Source organism: Salvelinus fontinalis, unplaced genomic scaffold, assembly GCF_029448725.1.
Source record: "Salvelinus fontinalis isolate EN_2023a unplaced genomic scaffold, ASM2944872v1 scaffold_0035, whole genome shotgun sequence".
Taxonomy (NCBI): Eukaryota; Metazoa; Chordata; class Actinopteri; order Salmoniformes; family Salmonidae; genus Salvelinus; species Salvelinus fontinalis.
In genome coordinates this window covers 63,623-76,465 of record NW_026600244.1, presented here as the reverse complement: position 1 = coordinate 76,465, position 12,843 = coordinate 63,623, and the positions used below count along the sequence as shown (strand labels likewise).

The window sequence follows — 12,843 nt, the reverse complement described above, 5'->3', positions numbered from 1 at the left end:
GAGAGGAGACTGAGATACTGTATCTGATGAGGAACATCCATCTACAGGAGAGGAGACTGAGATACTGTATCTGATGAGGAACATCCATCTACAGGAGAGGAGACTGATACTGTATCTGATGAGGAACACGTAACAGAAGGTCTCTGGAAACTCACTTGGCACAGAGGCACAGCGCTCCAAACTAAAGACTGTTCAGACTCTGGAGATCATTGTGTTCATTCCAGGCATGTCTTGACCCGAATTGTCCCGATCAGCCCTAGAACCCTTATTACCCCCCCTGGTCTAGTCTGTTACAGGTGTAGTTTACCCCCCCCCCCTGGTCTAGTCTGTTACAGGTGTAGTTTACCCCCCCCCTGGTCTAGTCTGTTACAGGTGTAGTTTACCCCCCCCCCCCTGGTCTAGTCTGTTACAGGTGTAGTTTACCCCCCTGGTCTAGTCTGTTACAGGTGTAGTTTACCCCCCCCCCCGGTCTAGTCTGTTACAGGTGTAGTTTACCCCCCCTGGTCTAGTCTGTTACAGGTGTAGTTTACCCCCCCCCCCCCTGGTCTAGTCTGTTACAGGTGTAGTTTACCCCCCTGGTCTAGTCTGTTACAGGTGTAGTTTACCCCCCTGGTCTAGTCTGTTACAGGTGTAGTTTACCCCCCCCCTGGTCTAGTCTGTTACAGGTGTAGTTTACCCCCCCCCCCCCCCCCTGGTCTAGTCTGTTACAGGTGTAGTTTACCCCCCCTGGTCTAGTCTGTTACAGGTGTAGTTTACCCCCCCCCCCCCCCCCCCTGGTCTGGTCTGTTACAGGTGTAGTTTACCCCCCCCCTGGTCTAGTCTGTTACAGGTGTAGTTTACCCCCCCTGGTCTAGTCTGTTACAGGTGTAGTTTACTCCCCCCCCCCTGGTCTAGTCTGTTACAGGTGTAGTTTACCCCCCCTGGTCTAGTCTGTTACAGGTGTAGTTTACCCCCCTGGTCTAGTCTGTTACAGGTGTAGTTTACCCCCCCTGGTCTAGTCTGTTACAGGTGTAGTTTACCCCCCCCCCCTGGTCTAGTCTGTTACAGGTGTTGTTTACCCCCCCCCCCTGGTCTAGTCTGTTACAGGTGTAGTTTACCCCCCCCCCCCTGGTCTAGTCTGTTACAGGTGTAGTTTACCCCCCTGGTCTAGTATGTTACAGGTGTAGTTTACCCCCCTGGTCTAGTCTGTTACAGGTGTAGTTTACCCCCCCTGGTCTAGTCTGTTACAGGTGTAGTTTACCCCCCCTGGTCTAGTCTGTTACAGGTGTAGTTTACCCCCCCCTGGTCTAGTCTGTTACAGGTGTAGTTAACCCCCCCCTGGTCTAGTCTGTTACAGGTGTAGTTTACCCCCCTGGTCTAGTCTGTTACAGGTGTAGTTTACCCCCCTGGTCTAGTCTGTTACAGGTGTAGTTTACCCCCCCTGGTCTAGTCTGTTACAGGTGTAGTTTACCCCCCCCCTGGTCTAGTCTGTTACAGGTGTAGTTTACCCCCCTGGTCTAGTCTGTGACAGGTGTAGTTTACCCCCCCTGGTCTAGTCTGTTACAGGTGTAGTTTACCCCCCCTGGTCTAGTCTGTTACAGGTGTAGTTTACCCCCCCTGGTCTAGTCTGTTACAGGTGTAGTTTACCCCCCCCCCCTGGTCTAGTCTGTTACAGGTGTAGTTAACCCCCCCTGGTCTAGTCTGTTACAGGTGTAGTTTACCCCCCCCCCCGGTCTAGTCTGTTACAGGTGTAGTTTACCCCCCTGGTCTAGTCTGTTACAGGTGTAGTTTACCCCCCTGGTCTAGTCTGTTACAGGTGTAGTTTACCCCCCCTGGTCTAGTCTGTTACAGGTGTAGTTTACCCCCCTGGTCTAGTCTGTTACAGGTGTAGTTTACCCCCCCCTGGTCTAGTCTGTTACAGGTGTAGTTTACCCCCCCTGGTCTAGTCTGTTACAGGTGTAGTTTACCCCCCCCCTGGTCTAGTCTGTTACAGGTGTAGTTTATCCCCCTGGTCTAATCTGTTACAGGTGTAGTTTACCCCCCCCCCCCCCCCTGGTCTAGTCTGTTACAGGTGTAGTTTACCCCCCTGGTCTAGTCTGTTACAGGTGTAGTTTACCCCCCCCCCCCCTGGTCTAGTCTGTTACAATTGTAGTTTACCCCCCTGGTCTAGTCTGTTACAGGTGTAGTTTACCCCCCCTGGTCTAGTCTGTTACAGGTGTAGTTTACCCCCCCCCCCTGGTCTAGTCTGTTACAGGTGTAGTTTACCCCCCTGGTCTAGTCTGTTACAGGTGTAGTTTACCCCCCCCCCCTGGTCTAGTCTGTTACAGGTGTAGTTTACCCCCCTGGTCTAGTCTGTTACAGGTGTAGTTTACCCCCCCCCTGGTCTAGTCTGTTACAGGTGTAGTTTACCCCCCTGGTCTAGTCTGTTACAGGTGTAGTTTACCCCCCCCCGGTCTAGTCTGTTACAGGTGTAGTTTACCCCCCCCTGGTCTAGTCTGTTACAGGTGTAGTTTACCCCCCTGGTCTAGTCTGTTACAGGTGTAGTTTACCCCCCCTGGTCTAGTCTGTTACAGGTGTAGTTTACCCCCCCCTGGTCTAGTCTGTTACAGGTGTAGTTTACCCCCCCTGGTCTAGTCTGTTACAGGTGTAGTTTACCACCCTGGTCTAGTCTGTTACAGGTGTAGTTTACCCCCCCTGGTCTAGTCTGTTACAGGTGTAGTTTACCCCCCCTGGTCTAGTCTGTTACAGGTGTAGTTTACCCCCCCTGGTCTAGTCTGTTACAGGTGTAGTTTACCCCCCTGGTCTAGTCTGTTACAGGTGTAGTTTACCCCCCCTGGTCTAGTCTGTTACAGGTGTAGTTTACCCCCCCAGGTTTGGTCAGAAATGTGGTGGGTACTCTCTTCGTTCACTGGACTTTATCCTGCTGACTGGTCCAAAATGTCCGAACTGAATTTGGTTAAAAAGGGCATTTTTGTACTCTGCGCCATCGTCTTGGAACGCCTTACAAAATACTTTTAAACTGGAAGAACTTATCCCGATTAGTGTTTTTAAATCACTGATGAATGATCTTGAGGCTGATTCCCTGACCTGTCAATGTTTTTAATTTGCTGTTTTAGGTTTTGTTATACTCTTGTGAATTCAATGGTTTTTACTAGATTACTTGTAGTTTTTCATGTTGTCTGTCTGTCATTTTTGTAATGACTTGGTGCTGCCTATCTTGGCCAGGACGCTCTTGAAAAAGAGATTTTAAATCTCAATGAGCCCTTCCTGGTTAAATACATTTACATTTACATTTAAGTCATTTAGCAGACGCTCTTATCCAGAGCGACTTACAAATTGGTGCATTAACCTAATGACATCCAGTGGAACAGCCACTTTACAATAGTGAAATAAAGGTTTAATAATAGTTTAATAAATAACCTAAGCAGCGTTAAAATTCTTCTCGTCCTTCTGACCTATCGACTCTTTTTCCCCATCGGTCCTTTACGTCATAACTCATCCCTTTAAACTCTACAGAGTCTGAGAAGGAAACCTCTGAAAGCTCAGTGTTTCCCCATCGGTCCTTTACGTCATAACTCATCCCTTTAACTCTACAGAGTCTGAGAAGGAGCTCAGTGTTTCCCCATCGGTCCTTTACGTCATAACTCATCCCTTTAACTCTACAGAGTCTGAGAAGGAGCCTCTGAAAGCTCAGTGTTTCCCCATTGGTCCTTTACGTCATAACTCATCCCTTTAACTCTACAGAGTCTGAGAAGGAAACCTCTGAAAGCTTAGTTTCCCCATCGGTCCATTACGTCATAACTCATCCCTTTAACTCTACAGAGTCTGAGAAGGAGCTCAGTGTTTCCCCATCGGTCCTTTACGTCATAACTCATCCCTTTAAATCTATAGAGTCTGAGAAGGAAACCTCTGAAAGCTTAGTGTTTCCCCATCGGTCCATTACGTCATAACTCATCCCTTTAACTCTATAGAGTCTGAGAAGGAGCTCAGTGTTTCCCCATCGGTCCTTTACGTCATAACTCATCCCTTTAAATCTATAGAGTCTGAGAAGGAACCTCTGAAAGCTCAGTGTTTCCCCATCGGTCCTTTATATCATAACTCATCCCTTTAACTCTATAGAGTCTGAGAAGGAGCTCAGTGTTTCCCCATCGGTCCTTTACGTCATAACTCATCCCTTTAAACTCTACAGAGTCTGAGAAGGAAACCTCTGAAAGCTCAGTGTTTCCCCATCGGTCCTCTACGTCATAACTCATCCCTTTAAACTCTACAGAGTCTGAGAAGGAAACCTCTGAAAGCTCAGTGTTTCCCCATCGGTCCTCTACGTCATAACTCATCCCTTTAACTCTATAGAGTCTGAGAAGGAAACCTCTGAAAGCTCAGTGTTTCCCCATCGGTCCTTTACGTCATAACTCATCCCTTTAACTCTATAGAGTCTGAGAAGGAGCTCAGTGTTTCCCCATCGGTCCTTTACGTCATAACTCATCCCTTTAAACTCTATAGAGTCTGAGAAGGAGCCTCTGAAAGCTCAGTGTTGCCCCATCGGTCCTTTACGTCATAACTCATCCCTTTAACTCTACAGAGTCTGAGAAGGAGACTCTGAAAGCTCAGTGTTTCCCCATCGGTCCTTTACGTCATAACTCATCCCTTTAAACTCTACAGAGTCTGAGAAGGAGCTCAGTGTTTCCCCATCGGTCCTTTACGTCATAACTCATCCCTTTAAACGCTACAGAGTCTGAGAAGGAGCCTCTGAAAGCTCAGTGTTTCCCCATCGGTCCTCTACATCATAACTCATCCCTTTAACTCTATAGAGTCTGAGAAGGAGCTCAGTGTTTCCCCATCGGTCCTTTACGTCATAACTCATCCCTTTAAACTCTATAGAGTCTGAGAAGGAGCTCAGTGTTGCCCCATCGGTCCTTTACGTCATAACTCATCCCTTTTAACTCTACAGAGTCTGAGAAGGAGCTCAGTGTTTCCCCATCGGTCCTTTACGTCATAACTCATCCCTTTAAACGCTACAGAGTCTGAGAAGGAAACCTCTGAAAGCTCAGTGTTGCCCCATCGGTCCTTTACGTCATAACTCATCCCTTTAAACTCTACAGAGTCTGAGAAGGAGCCTCTGAAAGCTCAGTGTTTCCCCATCGGTCCTCTACGTCATAACTCATCCCTTTAACTCTACAGAGTCTGAGAAGGAAACCTCTGAAAGCTCAGTGTTTCCCCATCGGTCCTCTACGTCATAACTCATCCCTTTAAACTCTACAGAGTCTGAGAAGGAGCTCAGTGTTTCCCCATCGGTCCTCTACGTCATAACTCATCCCTTTAACTCTATAGAGTCTGAGAAGGAAACCTCTGAAAGCTCAGTGTTTCCCCATCGATCCTTTACGTCATAACTCATCCCTTTAACTCTATAGAGTCTGAGAAGGAGCTCAGTGTTTCCCCATCGGTCCTCTACATCATAACTCATCCCTTTAAACTCTAAAGAGTCTGAGAAGGAGCCTCTGAAAGCTCAGTGTGATTATTTCCACAGCAGGACTAGCCTGTATGTTTATTATACAAACAAAATAACACAAGGAGAAGTTCATAACCACATGCCTGGATGGAACTCTGCCTGGCGGCTGTTGCTAAGCAGCGAGAGCTCTGTGGCGAATAGAGAACGTCGGAGAGAGAAGTGAAAGCGCCAGAATGTTCCGGATGAATGTGCTGCCTGATCCTATAGAGCTGCGGTCACCGACTGGTCCATCGACAAGTCCATCTCCAAGACATTCCTAGTGGATCGTCAAACGTTTCTGTAAAAACCCAAACGGTAAAGCCTTGCGTTCCTATTTTGTATTTCATTCCTCTGGGGGCGTTTGGCGGTAGGTGCACCTGATTCAACGGCCCTGCGCGTCCGGTAGGCAACCGGTTCCCATTTTGAACCATTTTATGTGTCTGAGGGTTCAAACTCTGCCTTCCTGGCGAGCCCGGAGAGTAAATCAAGTGCTCTATAGGCCTACCGCTGTAATCCTCCCAGCTCCTTGTTACACCAGTCACTAGACCAGCTGTAATCCTCCCCAGCTCCTTGTTACACCAGTCACTAGACCAGCTGTAATCCTCCCAGCTCCTTGTTACACCAGTCACTAGACCAGCTGTAATCCTCCCCAGCTCCTTGTTACACCAGTCACTAGACCAGCTGTAATCCTCCCCAGCTCCTTGTTACACCAGTCACTAGACCAGCTGTAATCCTCCCAGCTCCTTGTTACACCAGTCACTAGACCAGCTGTAATCAAGTGCTCTAGAGGCCTACCGCTGTAATCCTCCCCAGCTCCATCCACACAACAGGGCTGGATCTAACACCCTGTCTAACACTATATATATATCTGTTTATGAGACAACTAACAAACAACCAAAGGTACAGTGGAAAGGGAGAGTGTTGAACCTTCCACTAGCCAGGGTGTTGATGTCAGTGTCCTGGTCTCTCTAAATGACAGATGTGCTGGTTACAGATCAGGACAACAGGCTGATGGGTAACCTAAATGACAGGTGTACTGGTTACAGATCAGGACAACAGGCTGATGGGTAACCTAAATGACAGGTGTACTGGTTACAGATCAGGACAACAGGCTGATGGGTAACCTAAATGATGAAGACTACAGTCTGCTGGTTACAGATCAGGACAACAGGCTGATGGGTAACCTAAATGATGAAGACTACAGTCTGCTGGTTACAGATCAGGACAACAGGCTGATGGGTAACCTAAATGATGAAGACTACAGTCTGCTGGTTATAGATCAGGACAACAGACTGATGGGTAACCTAAATGATGAAGACTACAGTCTGCTGGTTACAGATCAGGACAACAGGCTGATGGGTAACCTAAATGATGAAGACTACAGTCTGTGCTGGTTACAGATCAGGACAACAGGCTGATGGGTAACCTAAATGATGAAGACTACAGTCTGCTGGTTACAGATCAGGACAACAGGCTGATGGGTAACCTAAATGATGAAGACTACAGTCTGTGCTGGTTACAGATCAGGACAACAGGCTGATGGGTAACCTAAATGATGAAGACTACAGTCTGCTGGTTACAGATCAGGACAACAGACTGATGGGTAACCTAAATGATGAAGACTACAGTCTGCTGGTTACAGATCAGGACAACAGGCTGATGGGTAACCTAAATGATGAAGACTACAGTCTGTTGGTTACAGATCAGGACAACAGGCTGATGGGTAACCTAAATGATGAAGACTACAGTCTGCTGGTTACAGATCAGGACAACAGGCTGATGGGTAACCTAAATGATGAAGACTACAGTCTGTACTGGTTACAGATCAGGACAACAGGCTGATGGGTAACCTAAATGACAGGTGTACTGGTTACAGATCAGGACAACAGGCTGATGGGTAACCTAAATGATGAAGACTACAGTCTGCTGGTTACAGATCAGGACAACAGGCTGATGGGTAACCTAAATGATGAAGACTACAGTCTGCTGGTTACAGATCAGGACAACAGGCTGATGGGTAACCTAAATGATGAAGACTACAGTCTGCTGGTTACAGATCAGGACAACAGGCTGATGGGTAACCTAAATGATGAAGACTACAGTCTGTGCTGGTTACAGATCAGGACAACAGGCTGATGGGTAACCTAAATGACAGGTGTACTGGTTACAGATCAGGACAACAGGCTGATGGGTAACCTAAATGATGAAGACTACAGTCTGCTGGTTACAGATCAGGACAACAGGCTGATGGGTAACCTAAATGATGAAGACTACAGTCTGCTGGTTACAGATCAGGACAACAGGCTGATGGGTAACCTAAATGATGAAGACTACAGTCTGCTGGTTATAGATCAGGACAACAGGCTGATGGGTAACCTAAATGATGAAGACTACAGTCTGCTGGTTATAGATCAGGACAACAGGCTGATGGGTAACCTAAATGATGAAGACTACAGTCTGCTGGTTACAGATCAGGACAACAGGCTGATGGGTAACCTACATGACAGATGTGCTGGTTACAGATCAGGACAACAGGCTGATGGGTAACCTAAATGACAGGTGTACTGGTTACAGATCAGGACAACAGGCTGATGGGTAACCTAAATGACAGGTGTACTGGTTACAGATCAGGACAACAGGCTGATGGGTAACCTAAATGATGAAGACTACAGTCTGCTGGTTACAGATCAGGACAACAGGCTGATGGGTAACCTAAATGATGAAGTCTACAGTCTGCTGGTTACAGATCAGGACAACAGGCTGATGGGTAACCTAAATGATGAAGTCTACAGTCTGCTGGTTATAGATCAGGACAACAGGCTGATGGGTAACCTAAATGATGAAGTCTACAGTCTGCTGGTTACAGATCAGGACAACAGGCTGATGGGTAACCTAAATGACGAAGACTACAGTCTGTGCTGGTTATAGATCAGGACAACAGGCTGATGGGTAACCTAAATGATGAAGACTACAGTCTGCTGGTTACAGATCAGGACAACAGGCTGATGGGTAACCTAAATGATGAAGACTACAGTCTGCTGGTTACAGATCAGGACAACAGGCTGATGGGTAAACTAAATGATGAAGACTACAGTCTGCTGGTTACAGATCAGGACAACAGGCTGATGGGTAACCTAAATGATGAAGACTACAGTCTGTGCTGGTTACAGATCAGGACAACAGGCTGATGGGTAACCTAAATGACAGGTGTACTGGTTACAGATCAGGACAACAGGCTGATGGGTAACCTAAATGATGAAGACTACAGTCTGCTGGTTACAGATCAGGACAACAGGCTGATGGGTAACCTAAATGATGAAGACTACAGTCTGCTGGTTACAGATCAGGACAACAGGCTGATGGGTAACCTAAATGATGAAGACTACAGTCTGCTGGTTATAGATCAGGACAACAGGCTGATGGGTAACCTAAATGATGAAGACTACAGTCTGCTGGTTATAGATCAGGACAACAGGCTGATGGGTAACCTAAATGATGAAGACTACAGTCTGCTTGTTACAGATCAGGACAACAGGCTGATGGGTAACCTAAATGATGAAGACTACAGTCTGCTGGTTACAGATCAGGACAACAGGCTGATGGGTAACCTACATGACAGATGTGCTGGTTACAGATCAGGACAACAGGCTGATGGGTAACCTAAATGACAGGTGTACTGGTTACAGATCAGGACAACAGGCTGATGGGTAACCTAAATGACAGGTGTACTGGTTACAGATCAGGACAACAGGCTGATGGGTAACCTAAATGATGAAGACTACAGTCTGCTGGTTACAGATCAGGACAACAGGCTGATGGGTAACCTAAATGATGAAGTCTACAGTCTGCTGGTTACAGATCAGGACAACAGGCTGATGGGTAACCTAAATGATGAAGTCTACAGTCTGCTGGTTATAGATCAGGACAACAGGCTGATGGGTAACCTAAATGATGAAGTCTACAGTCTGCTGGTTACAGATCAGGACAACAGGCTGATGGGTAACCTAAATGACGAAGACTACAGTCTGTGCTGGTTATAGATCAGGACAACAGGCTGATGGGTAACCTAAATGATGAAGACTACAGTCTGCTGGTTATAGATCAGGACAACAGGCTGATGGGTAACCTAAATGATGAAGACTACAGTCTGCTGGTTACAGATCAGGACAACAGGCTGATGGGTACCCTAAATGATGAAGACTACAGTCTGCTGGTTATAGATCAGGACAACAGGCTGATGGGTAACCTAAATGATGAAGACTACAGTCTGCTGGTTACAGATCAGGACAACAGGCTGATGGGTAACCTAAATGATGAAGACTACAGTCTGCTGGTTACAGATCAGGACAACAGGCTGATGGGTAACCTAAATGACAGGTGTACTGGTTACAGATCAGGACAACAGGCTGATGGGTAACCTAAATGATGAAGACTACAGTCTGCTGGTTACAGATCAGGACAACAGGCTGATGGGTAACCTAAATGATGAAGACTACAGTCTGCTGGTTACAGATCAGGACAACAGGCTGATGGGTAACCTAAATGATGAAGACTACAGTCTGCTGGTTATAGATCAGGACAACAGGCTGATGGGTAACCTAAATGATGAAGACTACAGTCTGCTGGTTATAGATCAGGACAACAGGCTGATGGGTAACCTAAATGATGAAGACTACAGTCTGCTGGTTACAGATCAGGACAACAGACTGATGGGTAACCTAAATGATGAAGACTACAGTCTGCTGGTTACAGATCAGGGCAACAGGCTGATGGGTAACCTAAATGATGAAGACTACAGTCTGCTGGTTACAGATCAGGGCAACAGGCTGATGGGTAACCTAAATGATGAAGACTACAGTCTGCTGGTTACAGATCAGGACAACAGGCTGATGGGAAACCTAAATGATGAAGACTACAGTCTGCTGGTTACAGATCAGGACAACAGGCTGATGGGTAACCTAAATGATGAAGACTACAGTCTGCTGGTTACAGATCAGGGCAACAGGCTGATGGGTAACCTAAATGATGAAGACTACAGTCTGCTGGTTATAGATCAGGACAACAGGCTGATGGGTAACCTAAATGACAGGTGTACTGGTTACAGATCAGGACAACAGGCTGATGGGTAACCTAAATGACAGATGTGCTGGTTACAGATCAGGACAACAGGCTGATGGGTAACCTAAATGACAGGTGTACTGGTTACAGATCAGGACAACAGGCTGATGGGTAACCTAAATGAGAGGTGTACTGGTTACAGATCAGGACAACAGGCTGATGGGTAACCTAAATGACAGGTGTACTGGTTACAGATCAGGACAACAGGCTGATGGGTAACCTAAATGACAGGTGTACTGGTTACAGATCAGGACAACAGGCTGATGGGTAACCCTAAATGACAGGTGTACTGGTTACAGATCAAGACAACAGGCTGATGGGTAACCTAAATGACAGGTGTACTGGTTACAGATCAGGACAACAGGCTGATGGGTAAGCTAAATGACAGGTGTACTGGTTACAGATCAGGACAACAGGCTGATGGGTAACCTAAATGACAGATGTGCTGGTTACAGATCAGGACAACAGGCTGATGGGTAAGCTAAATGACAGGTGTACTGGTTACAGATCAGGACAACAGGCTGATGGGTAAGCTAAATGACAGGTGTACTGGTTACAGATCAGGACAACAGGCTGATGGGTAAGCTAAATGACAGGTGTACTGGTTACAGATCAAGACAACAGGCTGATGGGTAAGCTAAATGACAGGTGTACTGGTTACAGATCAAGACAACAGGCTGATGGGTAAGCTAAATGACAGGTGTACTGGTTACAGATCAAGACAACAGGCTGATGGGTAACCTAAATGACAGGTGTACTGGTTACAGATCAGGACAACAGGCTGATGGGTAAGCTAAATGACAGGTGTACTGGTTACAGATCAGGACAACAGGCTGATGGGTAACCTAAATGACAGGTGTACTGGTTACAGATCAGGACAACAGGCTGATGGGTAAGCTAAATGACAGGTGTACTGGTTACAGATCAGGACAACAGGCTGATGGGTAACCTAAATGACAGGTGTACTGGTTACAGATCAGGACAACAGGCTGATGGGTAAGCTAAATGACAGGTGTACTGGTTACAGATCAGGACAACAGGCTGATGGGTAAGCTAAATGACAGGTGTACTGGTTACAGATCAGGACAACAGGCTGATGGGTAACCTAAATGACAGGTGTACTGGTTACAGATCAGGACAACAGGCTGATGGGTAAGCTAAATGACAGATGTACTGGTTACAGATCAGGACAACAGGCTGATGGGTAACCTAAATGACAGGTGTACTGGTTACAGATCAGGACAACAGGCTGATGGGTAACCTAAATGACAGGTGTACTGGTTACAGATCAGGACAACAGGCTGATGGGTAACCTAAATGACAGGTGTACTGGTTACAGATCAAGACAACAGGCTGATGGGTAAGCTAAATGACAGGTGTACTGGTTACAGATCAGGACAACAGGCTGATGGGTAACCTAAATGACAGGTGTACTGGTTACAGATCAGGACAACAGGCTGATGGGTAAGCTAAATGACAGGTGTACTGGTTACAGATCAGGACAACAGGCTGATGGGTAACCCTAAATGACAGGTGTACTGGTTACAGATCAGGACAACAGGCTGATGGGTAACCTAAATGACAGGTGTACTGGTTACAGATCAGGACAACAGGCTGATGGGTAACCTAAATGACAGGTGTACTGGTTACAGATCAGGACAACAGGCTGATGGGTAACCTAAATGACAGGTGTACTGGTTACAGATCAGGACAACAGGCTGATGGGTAACCTAAATGACAGGTGTACTGGTTACAGATCAGGACAACAGGCTGATGGGTAACCTAAATGACAGGTGTACTGGTTACAGATCAGGACAACAGGCTGATGGGTAACCCTAAATGACAGGTGTACTGGTTACAGATCAGGACAACAGGCTGATGGGTAACCTAAATGACAGGTGTACTGGTTACAGATCAGGACAACAGGCTGATGGGTAACCTAAATGACAGGTGTACTGGTTACAGATCAAGACAACAGGCTGATGGGTAACCTAAATGACAGGTGTACTGGTTACAGATCAGGACAACAGGCTGATGGGTAACCTAAATGACAGGTGTACTGGTTACAGATCAGGACAACAGGCTGATGGGTAACCTAAATGACAGGTGTACTGGTTACAGATCAGGACAACAGGCTGATGGGTAACCTAAATGACAGGTGTACTGGTTACAGATCAGGACAACAGGCTGATGGGTAAGCTAAATGACAGGTGTACTGGTTACAGATCAGGACAACAGGCTGATGGGTAACCTAAATGACA

General features: G+C 46.7%; 1 protein-coding gene across 3 annotated transcripts in view; it reads right to left on the bottom strand.

Annotated features, from left to right (window-relative positions):
• LOC129842353 (neurocalcin-delta A) overlaps positions 1 to 12,843 on the bottom strand; it is a 136,377-nt gene that overhangs the window by 97,182 nt on the left and 26,352 nt on the right. The gene's annotated exons all lie outside the window — the stretch shown is intronic.